Source organism: Anopheles darlingi, chromosome 2 (assembly GCF_943734745.1).
Source record: "Anopheles darlingi chromosome 2, idAnoDarlMG_H_01, whole genome shotgun sequence".
NCBI lineage: Eukaryota > Metazoa > Arthropoda > Insecta > Diptera > Culicidae > Anopheles > Anopheles darlingi.
In genome coordinates this window covers 40,886,903-40,899,402 of record NC_064874.1, presented here as the reverse complement: position 1 = coordinate 40,899,402, position 12,500 = coordinate 40,886,903, and the positions used below count along the sequence as shown (strand labels likewise).

The window sequence follows — 12,500 nt, the reverse complement described above, 5'->3', positions numbered from 1 at the left end:
GTCATCTTATCACAACCTGAAGACTACGACAACGTCCGTATGTTACCTGTCTATTGCAATACAGCTTGTGTTTGCTATGGCCCAATTTGCCACCATCCATCGGGGTAGCAAGTATCATTTCTTACAACAAAAAAAAAAAAAAAACAGCGTCCGTTATGATGTGCTGTCACGTAGTAGTAGACGTGATACGATATTGGAAGACACGTTGCATAGACAACACAGTTCATACGCACGCACAGACGTCCAAAAAGCTTCTACGTTGTGTGTCGTCAAGGCAATGGACAAGATGCGGATCATCAATTATGAAGATGTGGCATCTCTCCCAAAGAACGCGCGTAGACTTGCAGAGTGCCAGTGGTGGTATTTTATTGTTGCCAGTCTAAACGCCGGATGCCCTTAAATGTATTCTACCAATCAATATTATCAATTGAAAGCAGTACAATTGAAACAAACGGCGTAATGGGAAGCAACCATTTCCGATCAATTTGCGTACTATATTCGCGTCAAAGCGACAAAACCAGAAGAGATCGCGGCCCTAGATAATTTCTAGACTCCTCCGAGTGAATGCACTTGCATATTTGTACGAGAAGAGATCCTCAGGAACTTTAAATTTGCAGTTTATATTCCGTAAAGAAAATTGAACTGTATTCGTTACTACATCACGGCTAGTAGGGAACTCCCAATTAAGAACAGCTGACATTGGCAGGGAACTCTCGAACAATTAGCGATAATTAAAAACGGAGACGGACCCGGAATTTCTGATGGAAGATGGAAGTTTGGACAGCCCGACAACCCAGCACACTGTCAGAAAGGTTGATGGAGCGTGGCGTGGCGGTAAAGTTATACTCTGGTGATACGCACGTTACGTGACCAGTTGTTTTCGTTACACCCCTGCCTACCGGTGTCGTCCACTGACTACTGTACTGTGCTGCATTGCACTTGCTCTTAATTCAGGGTTTTCCCGGTGTATATTGTTGCCAAACCGGAGGAAGGTGAATGCCGCAGAGCGGCGGCCTTTCCCACTCCGAGTTCAGTGAACTGCAGGTTCGCCAAAAACATCGCTCCGTCCCAGGGTTTTTCGTTGGTTTTAATGCATGTTTTTGTTGTGTGCAGTGTAGCGTACACTACAGCGGGATGGCTGACCTCTGCTGGCTGGCTGGCTGGCTGGCTGGCTATGAAGCAACTTGTCGGCAAACTTCTGATATAACGCTTGGCAGAGGAGATAGTCTTCTCCGTTCATTCCGGACGGGGCTACAAGCTAGTCGGCGCGAAGCATGTTACTAGGTCGTGACTGGCGTAAAATAGCTTTGGTGTGACATCATTTGGGGGGTTTCTGTGTTCCACACGACATATGGTATAAATCCGCGCCTTAGCTAATGTCCAGCAGCTCTCTGAACTCACGGCAGCTCATACACTCCGGGCAATCTTCCTCTTCGGTGTTAAAGGAGTAGCATTCACGCGGCCGGTCTCACTCTGCAGTACACGGCGCAATTCAATGACAGCGACTAGAGTGTCTGATGCTGTGGCGGATGCAACCACCTCGCGTATTGCCGCACTTCGCCCGTTCGTCTCATCCGTAAAATGGTTTGCAATTAATAATTCATTTACAGTTATTACCACAGACTCTAGGCAACGCGGTGGTGCGGCCGGTGGATGCGACTAACGAATCGCAAGGAATCGAAAGGTCGATCAAGCGCGTCGGTACCCGTCAAACGATCGGCACTCTGGCGGTTCGTCGGTTTACACTATTTGTTTGTTGAAGGTCGGTTAGTCGATAGTAACGCTAAACCACCGGGGCTATGGAAACCACCGGCGTAAACCATGGGGAGCGGGGTACGTCGAGCCGGTTCCTGTGCTGGACGGTAAACATCAAACCACCGCCGGTTTCGTTGCCCTCTTGCATGCTGCTTCTAAGGGGCTGGTTCCTTGGAAGTAGCCCACTTACTATGGAACGGCGATCCAGCTGCTGCTGCGTACCGTACGGACGACGTCATCCGAGTCGCGCGAGACGAGTTTGTAACTGCAATTCAAATCTGGAGTGGCCGGTTTACAGGATGAGTGAGTGAGGAAGTAGAGAATGGTCGGAGGGGGGTCTAGAGTGGTCAAAAGCCATTACATTATTGATCCGTGAGGCACATTCCGTAGTGTTTGCGCCAGTATGTGCCCGCAGCGGTGCTCACCAATATTATGAAAGATAAAAATATGCGCATTCCAGTAGCTGGGACTAGTTTGAGTCATCGTGCGCGGCACAGTGGCACGGAATCCTTTAAATTATGGCCCTTGTGGTAAGAGGCACGGGTTCTGTAAATGTATAGCAAGGTGCTACAAGTAATTTAAATGTTCTCTTCTGAGCTCGGTTACACTGATACTTTCAAGCTATGTATCAAGTTGTATGAAGTTGTAGTATCCAAGAACAAAGTACCGCCGAGGCTTTGAGTTTTCATTTTTCTGTTTGTGATTAGCGTGTCGGTCATGTCTTCGCTACAGACAACCTTCTACCAGCCGTTTGATAGACGCCATATTCAACACTGACTTAATGCTGCCTGCTTGCCATTATCGTCGGTAGTTGCGATGGTTATCCAACCGCGTACCTTATTTGATCTGTAATCCAATGCACTCGAGCCATATGATGCCTACACTTTCCCTTTCTGCACTTGGACGTCCACAACCTAACGGCCAACTGACCGCACTGGATGGAAGGGAAGGCTTCGTGGACCTTCTTTGCGCATTGTGGTCCCTCGGGTGTCGTAAGGATTCGTCAAATGGAAACGACCCCGGGTGGGGCACACCTGGATGCAACGAGACCGTACGACGGTGACTATCTCAACTTACAATCCTACGTGTCCAATCGGTGGTAAGTTGAGGAGAAATTTGTTGTTTGTCATGAGCGCGCCATCGGACCGGACCGGTGAGCCTCGCGTCGTCCAGTCATCATCCAGGAGTAGCGCCACCCTCTTCTGCAACGAACGGGGCTTGGCACTGGCGGTCGGCGCTGACAGATATTGATGTGTCGAGTCATATTTCCGCCATCAGCTAACGCTATTCCGGGTGGCTCCGGGTGGCTAGGAAATTGAATATTTCCCTGCCAGTGCCCTGCGCAAACGACGACGACACGGACGACGGTCGGTTGGAAGGTTTCGTCGTCGGTTTGACTGTCAATTGATCCTCTGTGACGTGGTGCCGTGTTGTGGCTTTCCATCGTACGGAGGAGGGCCGGCATTATTGTGCTGCGTTTCTTCCGAACGGGCGGAAATTGAAACGCAAATGTGAATAGCAAACAAACCGTTCGGACTATGTTGAAGCAAGGCGCGGTTCGAGGAAGTGAAAATGTGAAAAGATGTTGCCTTGGCCTATCGGAAGCGGTAGGAAAAGGTTGATTTGTGTGGAGACGGAGGGGTGGTGCATCTTTTCCGATGTTGTTCATAAAAGCGGTGGCATCTGCGGTGGGGGATCAGGGAAAAGATAAGGCTTGAGTGATGTCACGCCGTCTTAAGTGAGCCAACACATTTAAAGCCACTCCCTGCTCATAGAGCGTTTAAAGATTGCATTATTTATCTTACCAATCATATGCACCATCTCACCTTATTAAAACGAAGTTCAAGTTCACGAATCGTTAAGTAGATATCTTGGTGTTTGCCTGACTTGAGTGTTTGTTTCTCTTTTCTATTCGGTGTGCGATAAAAAAACTCTTATTGTACAATAGACTATATGGTGTTATTTACTGCAAATTTATGTAAGAATCCAAAGGCACACCCTGCCCACAGCCATTTATATTTGATGTATTCCGGAAAGTGATGTATGATTTAACAAAACAAACGAGGAAAAGGTCTTGCTACTGGCGGCAGTTGGGTTTGACGATAAAGAGCAAAGGAGCACGATCAAGATTCAACAATGCGCAATAAGTATGCAAAACAATTTCCCATATGGTTTGCCCATGGCATCTGAACTACGATAAGATTACAATTTTATCGCGTCCCATGTTTCACATTTCTCTCGCGAACTCTAATTGTTGCTCACGTTTTTTCAGCCAACCAGGTTTCATGATTTCGTTGTGAAAAGCGGTTCAGCTACTACTACGGGCAGAGGTAATGTCGTGTGGTGAGGGACTCGTCGTCGTTTAGTATTCTGCTCGTGCAGAGTCGTCGTGCCCCTCACAATGGTTCGTGGGATCGTTCGCACCAGGCGAAATGCTTCACGAAATTATGGAAATGAAGTAATCGCGCATGGAGTGGGCTCCTCGCCCACTCGGGTTATGGCAGGATTTCTCATGCAAGCAGCTAATCGGTGTGCCGTTCTTTCCCCTTTTTGGAATCGTTTGGATAAGTTTGGCCTTGAAAAACTGCGCTTCTTTTACTGTTTGGCAGGCGCAGTATTAGTACTGAAATGAACTGCGCTAAATGAATTTTTATGCACAGATTGCAATTCACAATCGAGGGAAGCGCCCAAAAACAGTACGTGTCGATGCATTAAAAGTCGTGCTTCTTTGTCGCAGGACAAGAGCGATCAAAATAAAATCAAGGTTCTTCGTGATTGGCCGTCGTAGCGCAGCAACGTAGATGATAAGCAAACGGGCATGAGTGTCGTGTCTCCAGTCCACATTGTTCTGAATATTCAATTTGTCACGATGATCCAAACGAACTCGAAGCTCATGTTCACAGGAGAGAAAAGTTGAACAGCAAAACAGAAAAAAAATGCAAGCCACAATAAACCTACGGAACGTTTAAGTGATTTTCGTGCCACGCGCACTTGCAATTACCTCGCTCGAGCGAAGCATGGTGCATCGATGCATGGCCGCCCTGTTCGATTGGTTGAAGAAAGTAAAATGGTACTAAACACTGCACCACATACACAGAACACACATTAAAACAACGAGCACGGGTCCGGATATCTCGTAAAAAGCTGAGAGAAAAAGGCTATCGTCTTTGGGGGGCCCGCAGTCATAATAATAATGTTGGCCATGCTGCTCTGTGAGTGTGTACAATTACCGCGGCTTTTAGAGCACGTACTAACGGATGGCGATGGCGGGCAGTGGAGCCTCAGGGAAACAGGAGGAGTTGTGTTGCGTTTTTCCCTTTCCACCGCCGTCGCCGCCATGGAAAACTGCACTTACGATGGAGGTGGGAGAGAAAGAGAGAGAGAGACGAAGGTGTACGTTGCGCTCGAGCGACCATGCCGCGGAACAGGACAGGAGGCGGCGGTAGGGTTGTTGGTGCATTCGATCGCGGTGATGCGTTGCAAAGGGCAAGGTCAACCCGTGGAAAGACATCGGCGCGGCACCCATCCCGGTTCCAATCCTTTATGTGTCGTCTTTGTTTCGATCTCGACAGTGTGCGGTCAGCTGTGTGTGCGTGTGTATGGTTGAGTGAGGGTTGCTTCTCCGTTGGTGGCCGCCGTTGGTGCGCGGGGGTGTAATGAATTCATCGGACTGGAAAGTGGATGCAACTTGAGCGCTAATTTTCTCCGGTTTCCCCGGATTGCGAGGCGTCTTGCGTCTCTGTCCGATTGAATGCAGTTAAACATTCCACAGCGGTAGGATGCTGGCTGGATGGAATGCTAGCCTGTTAGCCACGTTCCGGTGTCCTCTACTGCTTGGCTCTTTGTCTCTGGCTCTTTCGAGCGCTATTTGGCGATCGCAGCGCAGAACTGATCAGTGCTGCCGCTTGATCATCTAACAGGCGGTATTGACAGATATGAGGATCTTAATAGTATGCCAGCACGGCGGTGCCATCGGATATAGTGTCACGTCGGTGATAAACTTCAGTCGCAGCCTAGGATAGCACTCAATCAACCGAGGGGTCCGTCTGTGGAGTGTGGAGAATATGCTCTCAGAGTGAATGTTTATTTTCCATCGCGGATCGAAGGAAGGAAAACGTTAAACCATCTCAGAGTCGCATCCTGCATCAATAGTATACACATATCGATGCAGATTAGCGTGTGTGCGTGTGCGTGTGTGTAGAACGGGAATCCTTCCTCTCCAGCAAAACTGCACCACTCCGCGGGGACCACTCCATTCCACGAATCATCATCCTCATCTCGCAGCACAGCTGCAGTGCATCTGGGTTAATGGGATGGGGTGTGGGATCATGATGGTGGTGGTGGTGGTTCAGCAGGGGGTGTGTTTCTTATTTCCCACCCTAACCACACGTGCAGATGCAATCGTGTGCTGTTACGGCTGCTGCTGCTGCACATGCGGCCGTTAGATCGGCGGCCTCACGTTCCGTTCGTCTGTGCAGCTGGTGGTGTCCTCCCTTCACGCCGATTGCCACCGCCTGCATTCCTTAGCTGCTGGAGCGAAAGATCATACGGAGTAGATTGGCACATTTGAAAGGCTTCATCGCGCCAGACCCTCGGATGTGACACTCGCCGCGACAAAAAACGCGATTCTCTGCCCCAGCACAACACAGCAGAACCACCACCACCCACAGCAATGCTACGCGCTCTACTCTCTTGTCTGCCTTACTACAGTACGGGGTTTGAAGATTGGAAATGTTTTTCCTCTGTTCTCTTTCCAAAACCATTAATTAACTATTGACTGCTGCTGGTGTTGGTGTTGGATTGGATGCCGAGGAAGAGATGAGGGTGACAATGACGGGCCCCGGCGACGGCGACGGCGGCTGCGACCCACTTAATGTTTTGTGCTGAGACTGCGATCGCGGCTGGGCGTTCGAGAAGGTGTGGCGGATTTGGATTTTTGTTTTTTTTTTCGGAGGCTGTACCATCCCGTTAAGATGGAAACGGTGGGCCTATGATTACGAGGCCGACCGTTCGTAAAACATCGAACGCCTGTTGTCGCCGTCTTTTTGTGCGTGCGTGGTTTATAGTCTTGCTATATTTCGTTTTATGATGCGCGAGTAGTGATGCGATTGTTGTTGTTTGAATCGCGGGCGACGGGCAAAAAGTGCGTCACCTAACCAAACGATCTTCGCACTTCGCCACTTCCTTTGTTGACGGCCAGCCAGAGACGCAGTGCGCGGTTCGGTCGGTCGTTCCTCTTCAACGCTGGGTCAGAAGGCTCTTAACTCCACTATGGTTTTTGCCATACTGTTCTGCGGGTTGGTTGACGGTTTTTTTTTTGCTTCGTTGTTTCGTTTCGTGTCTCTTTCACTCTCCCTCGGTCGATTTGGCACGGGGAGCTGAAAATTGGTGGCAGCTGGTCGCGTCCACCGGTCGGTTTAGGTTTCTGCCGTCAGCCGTTCCAGGACGGAGGCACATATGCGTGTGTTGTTTGGATTGTGAACCTTCATTTCTTGTTCTTCCTTCGGTATACGTACGCGCTATCGCAACAAATCTTCTTATCCCGGGCATGCGGCGTCTTTTTGACGATCCAAATGTCGAGTACCCATCCCCCGAGGGGTGGTAAGTTTGGTTCGTCGGCTTGTCGGGCACATGTGTTGAACAGCGAATTTGTTTACTTAAACTCGACCGACCGAATGGAGGGAACAAAACGTCTCGTCGTGCGCTGTATCCGGAGAGTTTCACGGTATGCATTTGCTTCCAAATACGTTGGTTTGCTGGTATGTACTGTTACCCCTCTGTGGACTCCTCGAATCTTCAATCCTTAAGACTTTTTTTTTCCTGAAGTCCCGAACATTACTCGCTCGCAATATTTCCGGACCGGAGAGTCCCTTCTTCAGAGCTTGTAGAGGTCAAAAAACGGTGACACAATGGTATGCACGAGGCACGTGCGTGGTGTATGAGATGTCTGAAGAAGCCATGAATGGTTGGTGCGTCAGATTGTTGAATGTTGTGATAGTAAAAAGGTAAATGTTTGATATGAGTGTTGCTGCGCACGCTTCCTGTTTGCAGACCGATGTAACGGAAATGTCCGCTAGATTCAACAAATCAGTCATGTCGTACATCTTGGCGGGCTGGGCGCCGCTTCATTTTCTTCTGACTTCACTTTTGGAGCGACTGTCCAAGATTTCCGATGATTTTTTACCGGTTCTATCGATTGCGTTGATTGCTTGTTGCTCTTGCTCCATGGATTTAAGGGTTGTTATTATGTCAACCGCTTCCTCTTGCAATGCTCCGCCGTGGCCAGGCCATTTCTTCGTCGTAAATGTTTATGCGGAAGGAAATCGATTTCACCATTCGATCTCTTTTGTTGTGGTCAAGTGGCATTTACGATTACTTCCCGGCAACGAAAGTCAAATAATGTGTGGCGCGCTTCCGAGAATATAAATGTCGACTGCAGGGCGACTTATACCACCGTTCAAGCCAGGGAATTTGGCATTCAAATCCGCCTCCGATGGAAAGTCATCATATTTTTGTGTTAATGTTATCAACAATACAGAAAGCATATCAAATGTCTGATCGGTTGTTGGTGTTCGTCAGCGGTTTCCAGTTTGAGTCTGTTGCAGAGGCTTCTTTCGCTAACCATTAATGTAAAACAAACACAACCGATCGAATCAACGCGAGAATGGAATTTTTACGAGTTAGATACGGGTACCAAACGTTCTTGGAAAACAAGACGCGAACGAGTCGCGTTCGTGTGGCGGGTTCATCGCACAACGAACTTCCCTGTCCCATTGGTTGAAGTCTTTCGTTAGGGCTGCTTGCGATGTTAGCTTAGAGCGGGCTGGCAGCATTGTGACAGAAGTTTCATTTCCCGGAGTCTGCTGCCGGAAGTTATTTCCGACAGAACGAGAGAAAGAGAAAGAGGAGAAAAGCGGATGGATGGGGAATGTTTATGTATAAGGTTAGGTCTCGCTGGTTATGGTTCTTGTGTTGTTAATGGATTTTGTCTGTGTTCATTTTTCACCCTTCCAGAGAGCCGCGGTCATTAAAAAAAATAATGTTGACGCGATCACGAGCAATGTTTGTTAACAGAACCGAATCCAATTTAGATTTGACGCCATGTTGGATAAAGATGACGTTAGATAGGCTCACTATTGAACAAACGATTCGTTAGCTCTGTTCAACGGTGTTTTTTTTAATATAAAACTAAAATGATTATGTTAAATAATATAAGTCTTAACTCTACTACAAACGTATAAATGACACAAATTATCAACCAATAAATCTTAACGAGTTTGACCTAACATTTAAATCCCATCTATTACCCTCCAACCTTAACTAATATGAGAAACGTTGAGAAACGTTGTGTTTTAGATCTGCTCGATCATCCCACACTCACACAGCACCCACACACCTTCGTGGTGTCGTCTGTCTTATCTAATTTGTTGGCTTAAAGGTTGCTATAAATATTCCTGGCGTGTACATACCGTTCTGGTTTCATTATGTTTTCATTGGCGCTAGAGTTTTGGTCTGGCGCCAGTAACCTGGGTCCTTGCGGAAACAGAATGATGTACGATAGCATTCTAATGCATGACTCACGTCAGCCAGAACTTTGCAGCGTTCTGAACTGGCGAAACAGATTGGATTGGAGTTGCTGTGTGTTGCGTTTGGGGATATAGTTTTGCTTCTATTAAAACGTATTCCCCTTGTGTTGTGTTAAAACCGGACGGATAGAACCGGTGTGTTCTTTCGAATGGTTCGCCATGACTGTCTGCTACAGGAGACCATTCGCCACGAAAACTGGAATCGCTCATACAAACAACAGCATCCCGGTGCCTGTAGCTTCCCCTCCTCGTGGCAAGCCAATCTAACGAAACATATACGCTCGAGTGGCTTAAAAGCGTACGAGCTGAACGGCAGAATCGAATAACACACGCTCGATGCTCTCAAGGTCACACAAGGAAATGATCCGTAAGCCGGTTTGCTGTTTGACGATGACGAATACAGCGCTCAAAACGGAATCCGTCAAACTAAGCCCGAGCGTTTCATGGCATGGCATGGCATGGCCTGGCATAGTCCGGTCATCAGTTTCAGAAGCATGTGGTGCGCACATGACTGGAACAACCGGGGTACCCGCATTTGCCCAAGTTCAAACGGTAATGACATTTTTAGGAGGACTTAGATGCCAGCGTAAGCAGGAATCGATGAGTTATGTATCAGTGCCATTTACGATTGACGCTCACCACGGGGGGGAGGCGCTGAATGTGGCTACATAGAGGTAGGAGATATTAGAAAGGTAAACGCTACGCTTCCTGTTGCACGAGAAATGCTGGCTTGAACTTTACCAGGACAGTTGCTGTCTTTCTTAATCCATTACTCATCGCCCAAGGTCGTAACCTTGAGACATTAGGTGGCTTCTTCGCTTCTTACTCGGGCATGACATCATTTGCCATCAAATTTGTGTGTTAAAGGTTTTCATTTGTTTGGAATCGAAGTAAATTGACTGTGCCCGTTGTATTTGTTTAGGCAAATTCCTGCGCAAGATACAGCAGAAGAAGGAATTAAAATGTTTGTAGATCCTTTCATAACAAAGCATGATCGGCATTTCAGTCAATGCGATGTTTTAGTTGTTATTTCATATTTCAATGCCTTTTTGAAGGTTGTCCTAAATAATCCGCAAATGGTTCTGAAAAAGTTGTCATCATATTTGTGTAGGCCAACAAAACAAAACCAACATAAAAAAACAATAATTCTCCCAACATCCGGTTGATGAAGTTGATGATGAGCGAAAACTTTGATTGGAATCACAAAAATTCTGTTTTTGTTTTTGTGGCCCAAAAAAAGAGAAAATCGCCAGCTCCTCTCCGTCCGTTTCTTGTACCCATGTTTGGGAGTTGCGATGATGTGGCAGCTATTGTTTGACCACGCGTTTGAGCTTTTCATTTTTGGATGCGACGTTTTTATGCGAACCAGAACTGGGATGCCATCCACAGGGCAGCTGCTACAGGCCTGTGAGAAAGGTAAGGGCTATTTTAGCGTCGGACAGTGCTGCGTAAACCGTGCTGCTACCGTTTGCCAATTTCATTTGTGGCCAACCATTCATTGTTTTGGAATATGGAATGCATTCGCAAGAGAAAGTGCAACGGAAAGCTGCGACCGTAGGTTGTTTTCAGAGGACATAAAATTACAAAAATAATAAGTTAGATCATTTGCTTTACAGACGTTCCCAGGCTGATAATAATAACAAACAAAATTAAAAACGATCCTAAAAATAGAGTTAAAGGCAATGAGTTGAGAAAAATATGGTGAGCATGAGGAAAATAATGGGTTGTGCGTTTTGAAACGCTCGATGAAATCGAATTCAGTTTGACAGTGAAAGTGCGGAAAGTGTGTAAAGGGTTTTGTCCAAAAGCCACAGATCTACTATCTGGCGGGATTGGCAGAAAATGATGTCTGTTTACAACTGGAATTGTGTTGCTGCCGGTTGTGTGTGTTACAAAGCACGCTCTGTTTCGGGTTCGGGATCTCCTCCGTGAGCACAACGATAGGCGTTGGCCACGATCCCACCGATGTTGGTAGATGAACATGGCGAAACGGTGCGACAAATATTAATATTTTAATATGGATGTTAAACTTCCGCGGGACCCGTTTTCGTGGGAAACCAGTCTTTTTTATTTAGTGATGGGCTGGATTATGGCGCGGTAAGAAACTATGTATAACTAACCCATTGTTGGTGACACTCGGGGCTAGGCTTGATGAGCGGTTTCTTTTTTACGGATAGCCATTTCAAATGGAAGCATTATCGGTTAAGGTAACTGCCGCTAATGAAGGTATTTGATAGTTCTTTGCAAGAGCAGCATACAGACCGTGACCTGAAATTTTTTACTCTTTTTTCAGACTGTTGATCTTTGTAAACGCACCTGTCATGACAGGTTTGGGGCATTATTAGGGAAAGCGAAATGGGTGTATCTTCTGATCTATTGGTAATGTGTTTTTATATTTTGCAATCCAAAGTAACTATCGATGTTTCGAGAACTTCTCCTCTAGTTGATTGAGTACATCCACTCACTCATCATAGCTTGTTTTGGACTTCATTGGACTTCATTTTCTCACATAAATCATTCATCGAAAATCCGATCACGGTTTGTACGGAAGAAGTCATTTAACGTCTTCTTTTTATTTTCATTTTCCTTAAATGTTTCAATCCAGATATCAACGGCATATCAAACATACGTATGGCTCACATGCTTAGGGTTCCGCTCCAGAAACGTGGTATGGAGTGACGTATTGCTATCATTTGTCAAATCTCTCCGACAGTAATTGGAGCATTGTTGACGGTGTTCGGGGCTTAAAATTATCGGCTTTATTTGAACAATTATACTGATGGGGTCAGCGTTGATCGAAAATTCACAGTCCGTATTGATTAATGCGCTGCTGCTGCACACCACGTATCAACCGTATCTGCTAGCCATTTTTATTTGCCTATGTGCTACTAAGTTTCACGATATCAGGGCAAGGTTCTTTACCGTCCTGGGGCCTTTGGTCACTACGAAATATGCTGTGTTGACAGCGCTGCCAAATCGATTTAGCTGAAAATGAATGATGTTCGAATAGTTATTGGGAGAGCATAAACTGAATAAACTGTGGCCTAGTTGTATAAATCGTCAACTGGTATTGGTTGGGCTTGATCACCTGACTGGACGGTTTTCTATCCTTACAGAAGGATGTCTTAATCAATTGATCCAAGCCGGCTCGGCCACTCG

At 46.7% G+C, this 12,500-nt stretch overlaps 1 protein-coding gene across 1 annotated transcript in view; it reads left to right on the top strand.

The window, feature by feature from the left end:
- The window catches only part of LOC125949222 (spectrin beta chain, non-erythrocytic 1), a 55,766-nt gene that overhangs the window by 16,943 nt on the left and 26,323 nt on the right, over nt 1-12,500 (top strand). The gene's annotated exons all lie outside the window — the stretch shown is intronic.